Genomic DNA, 17,264 nt, shown 5'->3' with positions numbered 1-17,264 from the left:
TGGAGGAATTGAAAGACGAAAGCCAGGAAGCAGGAGAGTTTGAGAAAAGGAGAGAGGAAAGAAGAGACATGCAGCCAGACGAGGGCTTAGTGAGAGAGGCTGGGACAGAGAACAGGATGAGAAGGAAATAAGGCAAGGCAAGGCAAGGCTAGGCCAAAGGACATTTCTTTGATTTATATTTTCTACCACATTCATCTTGAGATGAGAGGAAAGCCATCAGACGTTATGGATTAGGCCCAAACAAAAGCCCCGGCTACTTGAGACACTTAGACTAAGTCTAAAACACAAAGATCTCTCCATAAAGATGGTTTTTATACTGTACTTCCACAATCAGCTGGCAGTACAAAAGAACAAGCGGCAGACATACTTAGGCTGAGACATGGTGGTTTGGTGCAGAGACCATGCTTATCATGGGAATAGTTCAGCATTTCTGCTCTGGTTTTCAGTGTATTACACCAAAACACCCACCTGATGACATCATTTCAAGAGCAAAAGCAGCAATTTGCAGAATTCAGCTTCTTTGGGGAACTGAGCAATTGCTGAGCTGACAGCAAGTCCTGCTGGGTCCCTGTCACCTGCAGAGTGCCCGCATCCTCACCACGGTAGCGGGCATTGTGACAAAGGTTCTATGTCAGCTGGGTGTGGCAGCCGAGCGCCCGCTAGGGGAGGGGGAGCCTGTCAGCCCCGGCCCTGTCACTGCCTGCTGTCCCCCCTGTCACCAGCGAGGCCTCTGAAAAGTTTCCAAAACATGCCCAGACTTGGGTCCAAAGTGGCCAAAAGTCTCCAAGAAACAAGTCGGGAAGAAGGATATGGAAGAGAGGGAGAAAGCCAAGGGAGCAGGCCAAAGGAGGACAAGAGGAAGAAGTAGTGCCGGGCTGCAGGACTGAAATGGAGGAATTGAAAGACGAAAGCCAGGAAGCAGGAGAGTTTGAGAAAAGGAGAGAGGAAAGAAGAGACATGCAGCCAGACGAGGGGTTAGTGAGAGAGGTTGGGACAGAGAACAGGATGAGAAGGAAATAAGGCAAGGCAAGGCAAGGCTAGAACAAAGGACGTTTCTTTGATTTATATTTTCTACCACATTCATCTTGAGATGAGGAGTAAAGACATCAGACCATATGGATTAGGCCCAAACAAAAGCCCCGGCTACTTGAGACACTTAGACTAAGCCTAAACCACAAAGATCTTACCATAAAGATGATTTTATACTGTACTTCCACAATCAGCTGGCAGTACAAAAGAACAAGCGGCAGACATACTTAGGCTGAGACATGGTGGTTTGGTGCAGAGACCATGCTTGTCATGGGAATATATCAGCATTTCTGCTCTGGTTTTCAGTGTATTACACCAAAACACCCACCTGATGACATCATTTCAAGAGCAAAAGCAGCAATTTGCAGAATTCAGCTTCTTTGGGGAACTGAGCAATTGCTGAGCTGACAGCAAGTCCTGCTGGGTCCCTGTCACCTGCAGAGTGCCCGCATCCTCACCACGGTAGCGGTTATTGTGACAAAGGTTCTATGTCAGCTGGGTGTGGCAGCGGAGCGCCCGCTAGGGGAGGGGGAGCCTGTCAGCCCCGGGCCTGTCACTGCCTGCTGTCCCCCGTGTCACCAGCGTGGCCTCTGAAAAGTTTCCAAAACATGCCCAGACTTGGGTCCAAAGTGGCCAAAAGTCTCCAAGAGTCAAGTCAGGAAGAAGAATATGGAAGAGAAGGAGAAAGCCAAGGGAGAAGGCCCAAGGGAGGCAAGAGGAAAAAGTAGTGAGGGGCTACAGGAATGAAATGGAGGAATTGAAAGACGAAAGCCAGGAAGCAGGAGAGTTTGAGAAAAGGAGAGAGGAAAGAAGAGACATGCAGCCAGACAAGGGCTTAGTGAGAGAGGCTGGGACAGAGAACAGGATGAGAAGGAAATAAGGCAAGGAAAGGCAAGGCAAGGCTAGGCCAAACGAGGTTTCCCTGATTTATATTTTCTACCACATTCATCTTGAGATGAGGAGGAAAGCCATCAGACCTTATGGATTAGGCCCAAACAAAAGCCCCGGCTACTTGAGACACTTAGACTAAGTCTAAACCACAAAGATCTTACCATAAAGATGGTTTTTATACTGTACTTTCACAATCAGCTGTCAGTACAAAAGAACAAGCGGCAGACATACTTAGGCTGAGTCATGGTGGTTTGGTGCAGAGACCATGCATATCATGGGAATATTTCAGCATTTCTGCTCTGGTTTTCAGTGTATTACACCAAAACACCCACCTGATGACATCATTTCAAGAGCAAAGCAGCAATTTGCAAAATTCAACTTCTTTGGGGAACTGAGCAATTGCTGAGCTGACAGCAAGTCCTGCTGGGTCCCTGTCACCTACAGAGTGCCCGCATCCTCACCACAGTAGCGGGCATTGTGACAAAGGTTCTATGTCAGCTGGGTGTGGCAGCCGAGCGCCCGCTAGGGGAGGGGGAGCCTGTCAGCCCCGGGCCTGTCACTGCCTGCTGTCCCCCGTGTCACCAGCGAGGCCTCTGAAAAGTTTCCAAAACATGCCCAGACTTGGGTCCAAAGTGGCCAAAAGTCTCCAAGAGACAAGTCGGGAAGAAGGATATGGAAGAGAGGGAGAAAGCCAAGGGAGCAGGCCAAAGGGAGGCAAGAGAAAAAAGCAGTGCCGGGCTGCAGGACTGAAATGGAGGAATTGAAAGACGAAAGCCAGGAAGCAGGAGAGTTTGAGAAAAGGAGAGAGGAAAGAAGAGACATGGAGGCAGACGAGGGCTTAGTGAGAGAGGCTGGGACAGAGAACAGGATGAGAAGGAAATAAGGCAAGGCAAGGCAAGGCAAGGCTAGGCCAAAGGACGTTTCTTTGATTTATATTTTCTACCACATTCATCTTGAGATGAGGAGGAAAGCCATCAGACCTTATGGATTAGGCCCAAACAAAAGCCCCGGCTACTTGAGACACTTAGACTAAGACTAAACCAGAAAGATCTCTCCATAAAGATGGTTTTTATACTGTACTTTCACAAGCAGCTGGCAGTACAAAAGAACAAGCGGCAGATGTACTTAGGCTGAGTCATGGTGGTTTGGTGCAGAGACCATGCATATCATGGGAATATTTCAGCATTTCTGCTCTGGTTTTCAGTGTATTACACCAAAACACCCACCTGATGACATCATTTCAAGAGCAAAGCAGCAATTTGCAAAATTCAACTTCTTTGGGGAACTGAGCAATTGCTGAGCTGACAGCAAGTCCTGCTGGGTCCCTGTCACCTACAGAGTGCCCGCATCCTCACCAAAATAGCGGGCATTGTGACAAAGGTTCTATGTCAGCTGGGTGTGGCAGCGGAGCGCCCGCTAGGGGAGGGGGAGCCTGTCAGCCCCGGGCCTGTCACTGCCTGCTGTCCCCCGTGTCACCAGCGAGGCCTCTGAAAAGTTTCCAAAACATGCCCAGACTTGGCTCCAAAGTGGCCAAAAGTCTCCAAGAGACAAGTCGGGAAGAAGGATATGGAAGAGAGGGAGAAAGTCAAGGGAGCAGGCCCAAGGGAGGCAAGAGGAAAAACTAGTGAGGGGCTGCAGGACTGAAATGGAGGAATTGAAAGACGAAAGCCAGGAAGCAGGAGAGTTTGAGAAAAGGAGAGAGGAAAGAAGAGACATGCAGCCAGACGAGGGCTTAGTGAGAGAGGCTGGGACAGAGAACAGGATGAGAAGGAAATAAGGCAAGGCAAGGCAAGGCAAGGCTAGGCCAAAGGACGTTTCTTTGATTTATATTTTCTACCACATTCATCTTGAGATGAGCAGGAAAGCCATCAGACCTTACGGATTAGGCCCAAACAAAAGCCCCGGCTACTTGAGACACTTAGACTAAGTCTAAACCACAAAGATCTTACCATAAAGATGGTTTTTATACTGTACTTTCACAATCAGCTGTCAGTACAAAAGAACAAGCGGCAGACATACTTAGGCTGAGTCATGGTGGTTTGGTGCAGAGACCATGCATATCATGGGAATATTTCAGCATTTCTGCTCTGGTTTTCAGTGTATTACACCAAAACACCCACCTGATGACATCATTTCAAGAGCAAAGCAGCAATTTGCAAAATTCAACTTCTTTGGGGAACTGAGCAATTGCTGAGCTGACAGCAAGTCCTGCTGGGTCCCTGTCACCTACAGAGTGCCCGCATCCTCACCACAGTAGCGGGCATTGTGACAAAGGTTCTATGTCAGCTGGGTGTGGCAGCCGAGCGCCCGCTAGGGGAGGGGGAGCCTGTCAGCCCCGGGCCTGTCACTGCCTGCTGTCCCCCCTGTCACCAGCGAGGCCTCTGAAAAGTTTCCAAAACATGCCCAGACTTGGGTCCAAAGTGGCCAAAAGTCTCCAAGAGACAAGTCGGGAAGAAGGATATGGAAGAGAGGGAGAAAGCCAAGGGAGCAGGCCAAAGGGAGGCAAGAGAAAAAAGCAGTGCCGGGCTGCAGGACTGAAATGGAGGAATTGAAAGACGAAAGCCAGGAAGCAGGAGAGTTTGAGAAAAGGAGAGAGGAAAGAAGAGACATGCAGCCAGACGAGGGCTTAGTGAGAGAGGCTGGGACAGAGAACAGGATGAGAAGGAAATAAGGCAAGGCAAGGCAAGGCTAGGCCAAAGGACATTTCTTTGATTTATATTTTCTACCACATTCATCTTGAGATGAGAGGAAAGCCATCAGACGTTATGGATTAGGCCCAAACAAAAGCCCCGGCTACTTGAGACACTTAGACTAAGTCTAAAACACAAAGATCTCTCCATAAAGATGGTTTTTATACTGTACTTCCACAATCAGCTGGCAGTACAAAAGAACAAGCGGCAGACGTACTTAGGCTGAGACATGGTGGTTTGGTGCAGAGACCATGCTTATCATGGGAATAGTTCAGCATTTCTGCTCTGGTTTTCAGTGTATTACACCAAAACACCCACCTGATGACATCATTTCAAGAGCAAAAGCAGCAATTTGCAGAATTCAGCTTCTTTGGGGAACTGAGCAATTGCTGAGCTGACAGCAAGTCCTGCTGGGTCCCTGTCACCTGCAGAGTGCCCGCATCCTCACCACGGTAGCGGGCATTGTGACAAAGGTTCTATGTCAGCTGGGTGTGGCAGCCGAGCGCCCGCTAGGGGAGGGGGAGCCTGTCAGCCCCGGCCCTGTCACTGCCTGCTGTCCCCCCTGTCACCAGCGAGGCCTCTGAAAAGTTTCCAAAACATGCCCAGACTTGGGTCCAAAGTGGCCAAAAGTCTCCAAGAAACAAGTCGGGAAGAAGGATATGGAAGAGAGGGAGAAAGCCAAGGGAGCAGGCCAAAGGAGGACAAGAGGAAGAAGTAGTGCCGGGCTGCAGGACTGAAATGGAGGAATTGAAAGACGAAAGCCAGGAAGCAGGAGAGTTTGAGAAAAGGAGAGAGGAAAGAAGAGACATGCAGCCAGACGAGGGGTTAGTGAGAGAGGTTGGGACAGAGAACAGGATGAGAAGGAAATAAGGCAAGGCAAGGCAAGGCTAGAACAAAGGACGTTTCTTTGATTTATATTTTCTACCACATTCATCTTGAGATGAGGAGTAAAGACATCAGACCATATGGATTAGGCCCAAACAAAAGCCCCGGCTACTTGAGACACTTAGACTAAGCCTAAACCACAAAGATCTTACCATAAAGATGATTTTATACTGTACTTCCACAATCAGCTGGCAGTACAAAAGAACAAGCGGCAGACATACTTAGGCTGAGACATGGTGGTTTGGTGCAGAGACCATGCTTGTCATGGGAATATATCAGCATTTCTGCTCTGGTTTTCAGTGTATTACACCAAAACACCCACCTGATGACATCATTTCAAGAGCAAAAGCAGCAATTTGCAGAATTCAGCTTCTTTGGGGAACTGAGCAATTGCTGAGCTGACAGCAAGTCCTGCTGGGTCCCTGTCACCTGCAGAGTGCCCGCATCCTCACCACGGTAGCGGTTATTGTGACAAAGGTTCTATGTCAGCTGGGTGTGGCAGCCGAGCGCCCGCTAGGGGAGGGGGAGCCTGTCAGCCCCGGCCCTGTCACTGCCTGCTGTCCCCCCTGTCACCAGCGAGGCCTCTGAAAAGTTTCCAAAACATGCCCAGACTTGGGTCCAAAGTGGCCAAAAGTCTCCAAGAGACAAGTCGGGAAGAAGGATATGGAAGAGAGGGAGAAAGCCAAGGGAGCAGGCCAAAGGGAGGCAAGAGGAAAAAGTAGTGCCGGGCTGCAGGAATGAAATGGAGGAATTGAAAGAGGAAAGCCAGGAAGCAGGAGAGTTTGAAAAAAGGAGAGAGGAAAGAAGAGACATGCAGCCAGACGAGGGCTTAGTGAGAGAGGCTGGGACAGAGAACAGGATGAGAAGGAAATAAGGCAAGGCAAGGCAAGGCTAGGCCAAAGGACGTTTTTTTGATTTATATTTTCTACCACATTCATCTTGAGATGAGAGGAAAGCCATCAGACGTCATGGATTAGGCCCAAACAAAAGCCCCGGCTACTTGAGACACTTAGACTAAGCCTAAACCAGAAAGATCTCTCCATAAAGATGGTTTTTATACTGTACTTCCACAATCTTCTGGCAGTACAAAAGAACAAGCGGCAGACATACTTAGGCTCAGTCATGGTGGTTTGGTGCAGAGACCATGCTTATCATGGGAATATTTCATCATTTCTGCTCTGGTTTTCAGTGTATTACACCAAAACACCCACCTGATGACATCATTTCAAGAGCAAAAGCAGCAATTTGCAGAATTCAGCTTCTTTGGGGAACTGAGCAATTGCTGAGCTGACAGCAAGTCCTGCTGGGTCCCTGTCACCTGCAGAGTGCCCGCATCCTCACCACGGTAGCGGGCATTGTGACAAAGGTTCTATGTCAGCTGGGTGTGGCAGCCGAGCGCCCGCTAGGGGAGGGGGAGCCTGTCAGCCCCGGGCCTGTCACTGCCTGCTGTCCCCCCTGTCACGAGCGAGGCCTCTGAAAAGTTTCCAAAACATGCCCAGACATGGGTCCAAAGTGGCCAAAAGTCTCCAAGAGACAAGTCGGGAAGAAGGATATGGAAGAGAGGGAGAAAGCCAAGGGAGCAGGCCAAAGGAGGACAAGAGGAAGAAGTAGTGCCGGGCTGCAGGACTGAAATGGAGGAATTGAAAGACGAAAGCCAGGAAGCAGGAGAGTTTGAGAAAAGGAGAGAGGAAAGAAGAGACATGCAGCCAGACGAGGGCTTAGTGAGAGAGGCTGGAACAGAGAACAAGATGAGAAGGAAATAAGGCAAGGCAAGGCAAGGCAAGGCTAGGCCAGGCCAAACGAGGTTTCTTTGATTTATATTTTCTACCACATTCATCTTGAGATGAGGAGGAAAGCCATCAGACCTTATGGATTAGGCCCAAACAAAAGCCCCGGCTACTTGAGACACTTAGACTAAGCCTAAACCAGAAAGATCTCTCCATAAAGATGGTTTTTATACTGTACTTTCACAATCAGCTGGCAGTACAAAAGAACAAGCGGCAGATGTACTTAGGCTGAGTCATGGTGGTTTGGTGCAGAGACCATGCATATCATGGGAATATTTCAGCATTTCTGCTCTGGTTTTCAGTGTATTACACCAAAACACCCACCTGATGACATCATTACAAAAGCAAAGCAGCAATTTGCAAAATTCAACTTCTTTGGGGAACTGAGCAATTGCTGAGCTGACACCAAGTCCTGCTGGGTCCCTGTCACCTGCAGAGTGCCCGCATCCTCACCACGGTAGCGGGCATTGTGACAAAGGTTCTATGTCAGCTGGGTGTGGCAGCCGAGCGCCCGCTAGGGGAGGGGGAGCCTGTCAGCCCCGGGCCTGTCACTGCCTGCTGTCCCCCGTGTCACCAGCGAGGCCTCTGAAAAGTTTCCAAAACATGCCCAGACTTGGGTCCAAAGTGGCCAAAAGTCTCCAAGAGACAAGTCGGGAAGAAGGATATGGAAGAGAGGGAGAAAGCCAAGGGAGCAGGCCAAAGGGAGGCAAGAGAAAAAAGTAGTGCCGGGCTGCAGGACTGAAATGGAGGAATTGAAAGACGAAAGCCAGGAAGCAGGAGAGTTTGAGAAAAGGAGAGAGGAAAGAAGAGACATGCAGCCAGACGAGGGCTTAGTGAGAGAGGCTGGGACAGAGAACAGGATGAGAAGGAAATAAGGCAAGGCAAGGCAAGGCAAGGCTAGGCCAAACGAGGTTTCCCTGATTTATATTTTCTACCACATTCATCTTGAGATGAGAGGAAAGCCATCAGACCTTATGGATTAGGCCCAAACAAAAGCCCCGGCTACTTGAGACACTTAGACTAAGTCTAAACCACAAAGATCTTACCATAAAGATGGTTTTTATACTGTACTTTCACAATCAGCTGGCAGTACAAAAGAAAAAGCGGTAGATGTACTTAGGCTGAGTCATGGTGGTTTGGTGCAGAGACCATGCATATCATGGGAATATTTCAGCATTTCTGCTCTGGTTTTCAGTGTATTACACCAAAACACCCACCTGATGACATCATTTCAAGAGCAAAGCAGCAATTTGCAAAATTCAACTTCTTTGGGGAACTGAGCAATTGCTGAGCTGACAGCAAGTCCTGCTGGGTCCCTGTCACCTACAGAGTGCCCGCATCCTCACCACAGTAGCGGGCATTGTGACAAAGGTTATATGTCAGCTGGGTGTGGCAGCCGAGCGCCCGCTAGGGGAGGGGGAGCCTGTCAGCCCCGGGCCTGTCACTGCCTGCTGTCCCCCGTGTCACCAGCGAGGCCTCTGAAAAGTTTCTAAAACATGCCCAGACTTGGGTCCAAAGTGGCCAAAAGTCTCCAAGAGACAAGTCTGGAAGAAGGATATGGAAGAAAGAGAGAAAGCCAAGGGAGCAGGCCAAAGGGAGGCAAGAGAAAAAAGTAGTGCGGGGCTGCAGGACTGAAATGGAGGAATTGAAAGAGGAAAGCCAGGAAGCAGGAGAGTTTGAGAAAAGGAGAGAGGAAAGAAGAGACATGCAGCCAGACGAGGGCTTAGTGAGAGAGGCTGGGACAGAGAACAGGATGAGAAGGAAATAAGGCAAGGCAAGGCAAGGCTAGGCCAAAGGACGTTTCTTTCATTTATATTTCCTACCACATTCATCTTGAGATGAGAGGAAAGCCATCAGACCATATGGATTAGGCCCAAACAAAAGCCCCGGCTACTTGAGACACTTAGACTAAGCCTAAACCAGAAAGATCTCTCCATAAAGATGGTTTTTATACTGTACTTCCACAATCAGCTGGCAGTACAAAAGAACAAGCGGCAGACATACTTAGGCTGAGACATAGTGGTTTGGTGCAGAGACCATGCTTATCATGGGAATATTTCAGCATTTCTGCTCTGGTTTTCAGTGTATTACACCAAAACACCCACCTGATGACATCATTTCAAGAGCAAAAGCAGCAATTTGCAGAATTCAGCTTCTTTGGGGAACTGAGCAATTGCTGAGCTGACAGCAAGTCCTGCTGGGTCCCTGTCACCTGCAGAGTGCCCGCATCCTCACCACGGTAGTGGGCATTGTGACATAGGTTCTATGTCAGCTGGGTGTGGCAGCCGAGCGCCCGCTAGGGGAGGGGGAGCCTGTCAGCCCCGGCCCTGTCACTGCCTGCTGTCCCCCCTGTCACCAGCGAGGCCTCTGAAAAGTTTCCAAAACATGCCCAGACTTGGGTCCAAAGTGGCCAAAAGTCTCCAAGAAACAAGTCGGGAAGAAGGATATGGAAGAGAGGGAGAAAGCCAAGGGAGCAGGCCAAAGGAGGACAAGAGGAAGAAGTAGTGCCGGGCTGCAGGACTGAAATGGAGGAATTGAAAGACGAAAGCCAGGAAGCAGGAGAGTTTGAGAAAAGGAGAGAGGAAAGAAGAGACATGCAGCCAGACGAGGGGTTAGTGAGAGAGGTTGGGACAGAGAACAGGATGAGAAGGAAATAAGGCAAGGCAAGGCAAGGCTAGGCCAAAGGACGTTTCTTTGATTTATATTTTCTACCACATTCATCTTGAGATGAGGAGTAAAGACATCAGACCATATGGATTAGGCCCAAACAAAAGCCCCGGCTACTTGAGACACTTAGACTAAGCCTAAACCACAAAGATCTTACCATAAAGATGGTTTTTATACTGTACTTCCACAATCAGCTGGCAGTACAAAAGAACAAGCGGCAGACATACTTAGGCTGAGACATGGTGGTTTGGTGCAGAGACCATGCATATCATGGGAATATTTCAGCATTTCTGCTCTGGTTTTCAGTGTATTACACCAAAACACCCACCTGATGACATCATTTCAAGAGCAAAAGCAGCAATTTGCAGAATTCAGCTTCTTTGGGGAACTGAGCAATTGCTGAGCTGACAGCAAGTCCTGCTGGGTCCCTGTCACCTGCAGAGTGCCCGCATCCTCACCACGGTAGCGGTTATTGTGACAAAGGTTCTATGTCAGCTGGGTGTGGCAGCCGAGCGCCCGCTAGGGGAGGGGGAGCCTGTCAGCCCCGGCCCTGTCACTGCCTGCTGTCCCCCCTGTCACCAGCGAGGCCTCTGAAAAGTTTCCAAAACATGCCCAGACTTGGGTCCAAAGTGGCCAAAAGTCTCCAAGAGACAAGTCGGGAAGAAGGATATGGAAGAGAGGGAGAAAGCCAAGGGAGCAGGCCAAAGGGAGGCAAGAGGAAAAAGTAGTGCCGGGCTGCAGGAATGAAATGGAGGAATTGAAAGAGGAAAGCCAGGAAGCAGGAGAGTTTGAAAAAAGGAGAGAGGAAAGAAGAGACATGCAGCCAGACGAGGGGTTAGTGAGAGAGGCTGGGACAGAGAACAGGATGAGAAGGAAATAAGGCAAGGCAAGGCAAGGCTAGGCCAAAGGACGTTTCTTTGATTTATATTTTCTACCACATTCATCTTGAGATGAGAGGAAAGCCATCAGACGTCATGGATTAGGCCCAAACAAAAGCCCCGGCTACTTGAGACACTTAGACTAAGCCTAAACCAGAAAGATCTCTCCATAAAGATGGTTTTTATACTGTACTTCCACAATCTTCTGGCAGTACAAAAGAACAAGCGGCAGACGTACTTAGGCTCAGTCATGGTGGTTTGGTGCAGAGACCATGCTTATCATGGGAATATTTCATCATTTCTGCTCTGGTTTTCAGTGTATTACACCAAAACACCCACCTGATGACATCATTTCAAGAGCAAAAGCAGCAATTTGCAGAATTCAGCTTCTTTGGGGAACTGAGCAATTGCTGAGCTGACAGCAAGTCCTGCTGGGTCCCTGTCACCTGCAGAGTGCCCGCATCCTCACCACGGTAGCGGGCATTGTGACAAAGGTTCTATGTCAGCTGGGTGTGGCAGCCGAGCGCCCGCTAGGGGAGGGGGAGCCTGTCAGCCCCGGGCCTGTCACTGCCTGCTGTCCCCCCTGTCACCAGCGAGGCCTCTGAAAAGTTTCCAAAACATGCCCAGACATGGGTCCAAAGTGGCCAAAAGTCTCCAAGAGACAAGTCGGGAAGAAGGATATGGAAGAGAGGGAGAAAGCCAAGGGAGCAGGCCAAAGGGAGGCAAGAGAAAAAAGTAGTGCCGGGCTGCAGGACTGAAATGGAGGAATTGAAAGACGAAAGCCAGGAAGCAGGAGAGTTTGAGAAAAGGAGAGAGGAAAGAAGAGACATGCAGCCAGACGAGGGCTTAGTGAGAGAGGCTGGAACAGAGAACAAGATGAGAAGGAAATAAGGCAAGGCAAGGCAAGGCAAGGCTAGGCCAGGCCAAACGAGGTTTCTTTGATTTATATTTTCTACCACATTCATCTTGAGATGAGGAGGAAAGCCATCAGACCTTATGGATTAGGCCCAAACAAAAGCCCCGGCTACTTGAGACACTTAGACTAAGTCTAAACCACAAAGATATTACCATAAAGATGGTTTTTATACTGTACTTTCACAATCAGCTGGCAGTACAAAAGAACAAGCGGCAGATGTACTTAGGCTGAGTCATGGTGGTTTGGTGCAGAGACCATGCTTATCATGGGAATATTTCAGCATTTCTGCTCTGGTTTTCAGTGTATTACACCAAAACACCCACCTGATGACATCATTTCAAGAGCAAAAGCAGCAATTTGCAGAATTCAGCTTCTTTGGGGAACTGAGCAATTGCTGAGCTGACAGCAAGTCCTGCTGGGTCCCTGTCACCTGCAGAGTGTCCACATCCTCACCACTGTAGCGGGCACTGTGACAAAGGTTCTATGTCAGCTGGGTGTGGCAGCCGAGCGCCCGCTAGGGGAGGGGGAGCCTGTCAGCCCCGGGCCTGTCACTGCCTGCTGTCCCCCCTGTCACCAGCGAGGCCTCTGAAAAGATTCCAAAACATCCCAAGACTTGGCTCCAAAGTGGCCAAAAGTCTCCAAGAGACAAGTCGGGAGAAGGATATGGAAGACAGGGAGAAAGCCAAGGGAGCAGGCCAAAGGGAGGCAAGAGAAAAAAGTAGTGCCGGGCTGCAGGACTGAAATGGAGGAATTGAAAGACGAAAGCCAGGAAGCAAGAGAGATCGAGAAAAGGAGAGAGGAAAGAAGAGACATGCAGCCAGACGAGGGCTTAGTGAGAGAGGCTGGGACAGAGAACAGGATGAGAAGGAAATAAGGCAAGGCAAGGCAAGGGTAGGCCAAAGGACGTTTCTTTGATTTATATTTTCTACCACATTCATCTTGAGATGAGAGAAAAGCCATCAGACGTTATGGATTAGGCCCAAACAAAAGCCCCGGCTACTTGAGACACTTAGACTAAGCCTAAACCAGAAAGATCTCTCCATAAAGATGGTTTTTATACTGTACTTCCACAATCAGCTGGCAGTACAAAAGAACAAGCAGCAGACATACTTGGGCTGAGTCATGGTGGTTTGGTGCAGAGACCATGCTTATCATGGGAATATTTCAGCATTTCTGCTCTGGTTTTCAGTGTATTACACCAAAACACCCACCTGATGACATCATTTCAAGAGCAAAAGCAGCAATTTGCAGAATTCAGCTTCTTTGGGGAACTGAGCAATTGCTGAGCTGACAGCAAGTCCTGCTGGGTCCCTGTCACCTGCAGAGTGCCCGCATCCTCACCACGGTAGCGGGCATTGTGACAAAGGTTCTACGTCAGCTGGGTATGGCAGCCGAGCGCCCGCTAGGGGAGGGGGAGCCTGTCAGCCCCGGGCCTGTCACTGCCTGCTGTCCCCCGTGTCACCAGCGAGGCCTCTGAAAAGTTTCCAAAACATGCCCAGACTTGGGTCCAAAGTGGCCAAAAGTCTCCAAGAGACAAGTCGGGAAGAAGGATATGGAAGAGAGGGAGAAAGCCAAGGGAGCAGGCCCAAGGGAGGCAAGAGGAAAAAGTAGTGAGGGGCTGCAGGAATGAAATGGAGGAATTGAAAGACGAAAGCCAGGAAGCAGGAGAGTTTGAGAAAAGGAGAGAGGAAAGAAGAGACATGCAGCCAGACGAGGGGTTAGTGAGAGAGTCTGGGACAGAGAACAGGATGAGAAGGAAATAAGGCAAGGCAAGGCAAGGCTAGGCCAAAGGACGTTTCTTTGATTTATATTTTCTACCACATTCATCTTGAGATGAGAGAAAAGCCATCAGACGTTATAGATTAGGCCCAAACAAAAGCCCCGGCTACTTGAGACACTTAGACTAAGCCTAAACCAGAAAGATCTCTCCATAAAGATGGTTTTTATACTGTACTTCCACAATCTTCTGTCAGTACAAAAGAACAAGCGGCAGACATACTTAGGCTGAGTCATGGTGGTTTGGTGCAGAGACCATGCTTATCATGGGAATATTTCAGCATTTCTGCTCTGGTTTTCAGTGTATTACACCAAAACACCCACCTGATGACATCATTTCAAGAGCAAAATCAGCAATTTGCAGAATTCAGCTTCTTTGGAGAACTGAGCAATTGCTGAGCTGACAGCAAGTCCTGCTGGGTCCCTGTCACCTGCAGAGTGCCCGCATCCTCACCACGGTAGCAGGCATTGTGACAAAGGTTCTATGTCAGCTGGGTGTGGCAGCCGAGCGCCTGCTAGGGGAGGGGGACCCTGTCAGCCCCGGGCCTGTCACTGCCTGCTGTCCCCCGTGTCACCAGCGAGGCCTCTGAAAAGTTTCCAAAACATGCCCAGACTTGGCTCCAAAGTGGCCAAAAGTCTCCAAGAGACAAGTCGGGAAGAAGGATATGGAAGAGAGGGAGAAAGTCAAGGGAGCAGGCCCAAGGGAGGCAAGAGGAAAAACTAGTGAGGGGCTGCAGGACTGAAATGGAGGAATTGAAAGAGGAAAGCCAGGAAGCAGGAGAGTTTGAGAAAAGGAGAGAGGAAAGAAGAGACATGCAGCCAGACGAGGGCTTAGTGAGAGAGGCTGGGACAGAGAACAAGATGAGAAGGAAATAAGGCAAGGCAAGGCAAGGCAAGGCTAGGCCAAAGGACGTTTCTTTGATTTATATTTTCTACCACATTCATCTTGAGATGAGGAGGAAAGCCATCAGACCTTATGGAGTAGGCCCAAACAAAAGCCCCGGCTACTTGAGACACTTAGACTAAGTCTAAACCACAAAGATCTTACCATAAAGATGGTTTTTATACTGTACTTTCACAATCAGCTGTCAGTACAAAAGAACAAGCGGCAGACATACTTAGGCTGAGTCATGGTGGTTTGGTGCAGAGACCATGCATATCATGGGAATATTTCAGCATTTCTGCTCTGGTTTTCAGTGTATTACACCAAAACACCCACCTGATGACATCATTTCAAGAGCAAAGCAGCAATTTGCAAAATTCAACTTCTTTGGGGAACTGAGCAATTGCTGAGCTGACAGCAAGTCCTGCTGGGTCCCTGTCACCTACAGAGTGCCCGCATCCTCACCACAGTAGCGGGCATTGTGACAAAGGTTCTATGTCAGCTGGGTGTGGCAGCCGAGCGCCCGCTAGGGGAGGGGGAGCCTGTCAGCCCCGGGCCTGTCACTGCCTGCTGTCCCCCGTGTCACCAGCGAGGCCTCTGAAAAGTTTCCAAAACATGCCCAGACTTGGCTCCAAAGTGGCCAAAAGTCTCCAAGAGACAAGTCGGGAAGAAGGATATGGAAGAGAGGGAGAAAGCCAAGGGAGCAGGCCAAAGGGAGGCAAGAGAAAAAAGTAGTGCCGGGCTGCAGGACTGAAATGGAGGAATTGAAAGACGAAAGCCAGGAAGCAGGAGAGTTTGAGAAAAGGAGAGAGGAAAGAAGAGACATGCAGCCAGACGAGGGCTTAGTGAGAGAGGCTGGGACAGAGAACAGGATGAGAAGGAAATAAGGCAAGGCAAGGCAAGGCAAGGCTAGGCCAAAGGACGTTTCTTTGATTTATATTTTCTACCACATTCATCTTGAGATGAGGAGGAAAGCCATCAGACCTTATGGATTAGGCCCAAACAAAAGCCCCGGGTACTTGAGACACTTAGACTAAGTCTAAACCACAAAGATCTCTCCATAAAGATGGTTTTTATACTGTACTTCTACAATCAGCTGGCAGTACAAAAGAACAAGCGGCAGACATACTTAGGCTGAGACATAGTGGTTTGGTGCAGAGACCATGCTTATCATGGGAATAGTTCAGCATTTCTGCTCTGGTTTTCAGTGTATTACACCAAAACACCCACCTGATGACATCATTTCAAGAGCAAAAGCAGCAATTTGCAGAATTCAGCTTCTTTGGGGAACTGAGCAATTGCTGAGCTGACAGCAAGTCCTGCTGGGTCCCTGTCACCTGCAGAGTGCCCGCATCCTCACCACGGTAGCGGGCATTGTGACAAAGGTTCTATGTCAGCTGGGTGTGGCAGCCGAGCGCCCGCTAGGGGAGGGGGACCCTGTCAGCCCCGGGCCTGTCACTGCCTGCTGTCCCCCCTGTCACCAGCGAGGCCTCTGAAAAGTTTCCAAAACATGCCCAGACTTGGGTCCAAAGTGGCCAAAAGTCTCCAAGAGACAAGTCGGGAAGAAGGATATGGAAGAGAGGGAGAAAGCCAAGGGAGCAGGCCAAAGGGAGGCAAGAGGAAAAAGTAGTGCCGGGCTGCAGGAATGAAATGGAGGAATTGAAAGAGGAAAGCCAGGAAGTAGGAGAGTTTGAGAAAAGGAGAGAGGAAAGAAGAGACATGCAGCCAGACGAGGGCTTAGTGAGAGAGGCTGGGACAGAGAACAGGATGAGAAGGAAATAAGGCAAGGCAAGGCAAGGCAAGGCTAGGCCAAACGAGGTTTCCCTGATTTATATTTTCTACCACATTCATCTTGAGATGAGAGGAAAGCCATCAGACCTTATGGATTAGGCCCAAACAAAAGCCCCGGCTACTTGAGACACTTAGACTAAGCCTAAACCAGAAAGATCTCTCCATAAAGATGTTTTTTATACTGTACTTCCACAATCAGCTGGCAGTACAAAAGAACAAGCGGCAGACATACTTAGGCTGAGACATGGTGGTTTGGTGCAGAGACCATGCTTATCATGGGAATATTTCAGCATTTCTGCTCTGGTTTTCAGTGTATTACACCAAAACACCCACCTGATGACATCATTTCAAGAGCAAAAGCAGCAATTTGCAGAATTCAGCTTCTTTGGGGAACTGAGCAATTGCTGAGCGGACAGCAAGTCCTGCTGGGTCCCTGTCACCTGCAGAGTGCCCGCATCCTCACCACGGTAGCGGGCATTGTGACAAAGGTTCTATGTCAGCTGGGTGTGGCAGCCGAGCGCCCGCTAGGGGAGGGGGAGCCTGTCAGCCCCGGCCCTGTCACTGCCTGCTGTCCCCCCTGTCACCAGCGAGGCCTCTGAAAAGTTTCCAAAACATGCCCAGACTTGGGTCCAAAGTGGCCAAAAGTCTCCAAGAAACAAGTCGGGAAGAAGGATATGGAAGAGAGGGAGAAAGCCAAGGGAGCAGGCCAAAGGGAGACAAGAGGAAGAAGTAGTGCTGGGCTGCAGGACTGAAATGGAGGAATTGAAAGACGAAAGCCAGGAAGCAGGAGAGTTTGAGAAAAGGAGAGAGGAAAGAAGAGACATGCAGCCAGACGAGGGGTTAGTGAGAGAGGTTGGGACAGAGAACAGGATGAGAAGGAAATAAGGCAAGGCAAGGCAAGGCTAGGCCAAAGGACGTTTCTTTGATTTATATTTTCTACCACATTCATCTTGAGATGAGAGGAAAGCCATCAGACCATATGGATTAGGCCCAAACAAAAGCCCCGGCTACTTGAGACACTTAGACTAAGCCTAAACCAGAAAGATCTCTCCATAAAGATGGTTTTTATAC

Source organism: Patagioenas fasciata, unplaced genomic scaffold (genome assembly GCF_037038585.1).
Source record: "Patagioenas fasciata isolate bPatFas1 unplaced genomic scaffold, bPatFas1.hap1 Unplaced_2, whole genome shotgun sequence".
Taxonomy (NCBI): Eukaryota; Metazoa; Chordata; class Aves; order Columbiformes; family Columbidae; genus Patagioenas; species Patagioenas fasciata.
Note: the sequence above shows the minus strand (reverse complement) of the source record.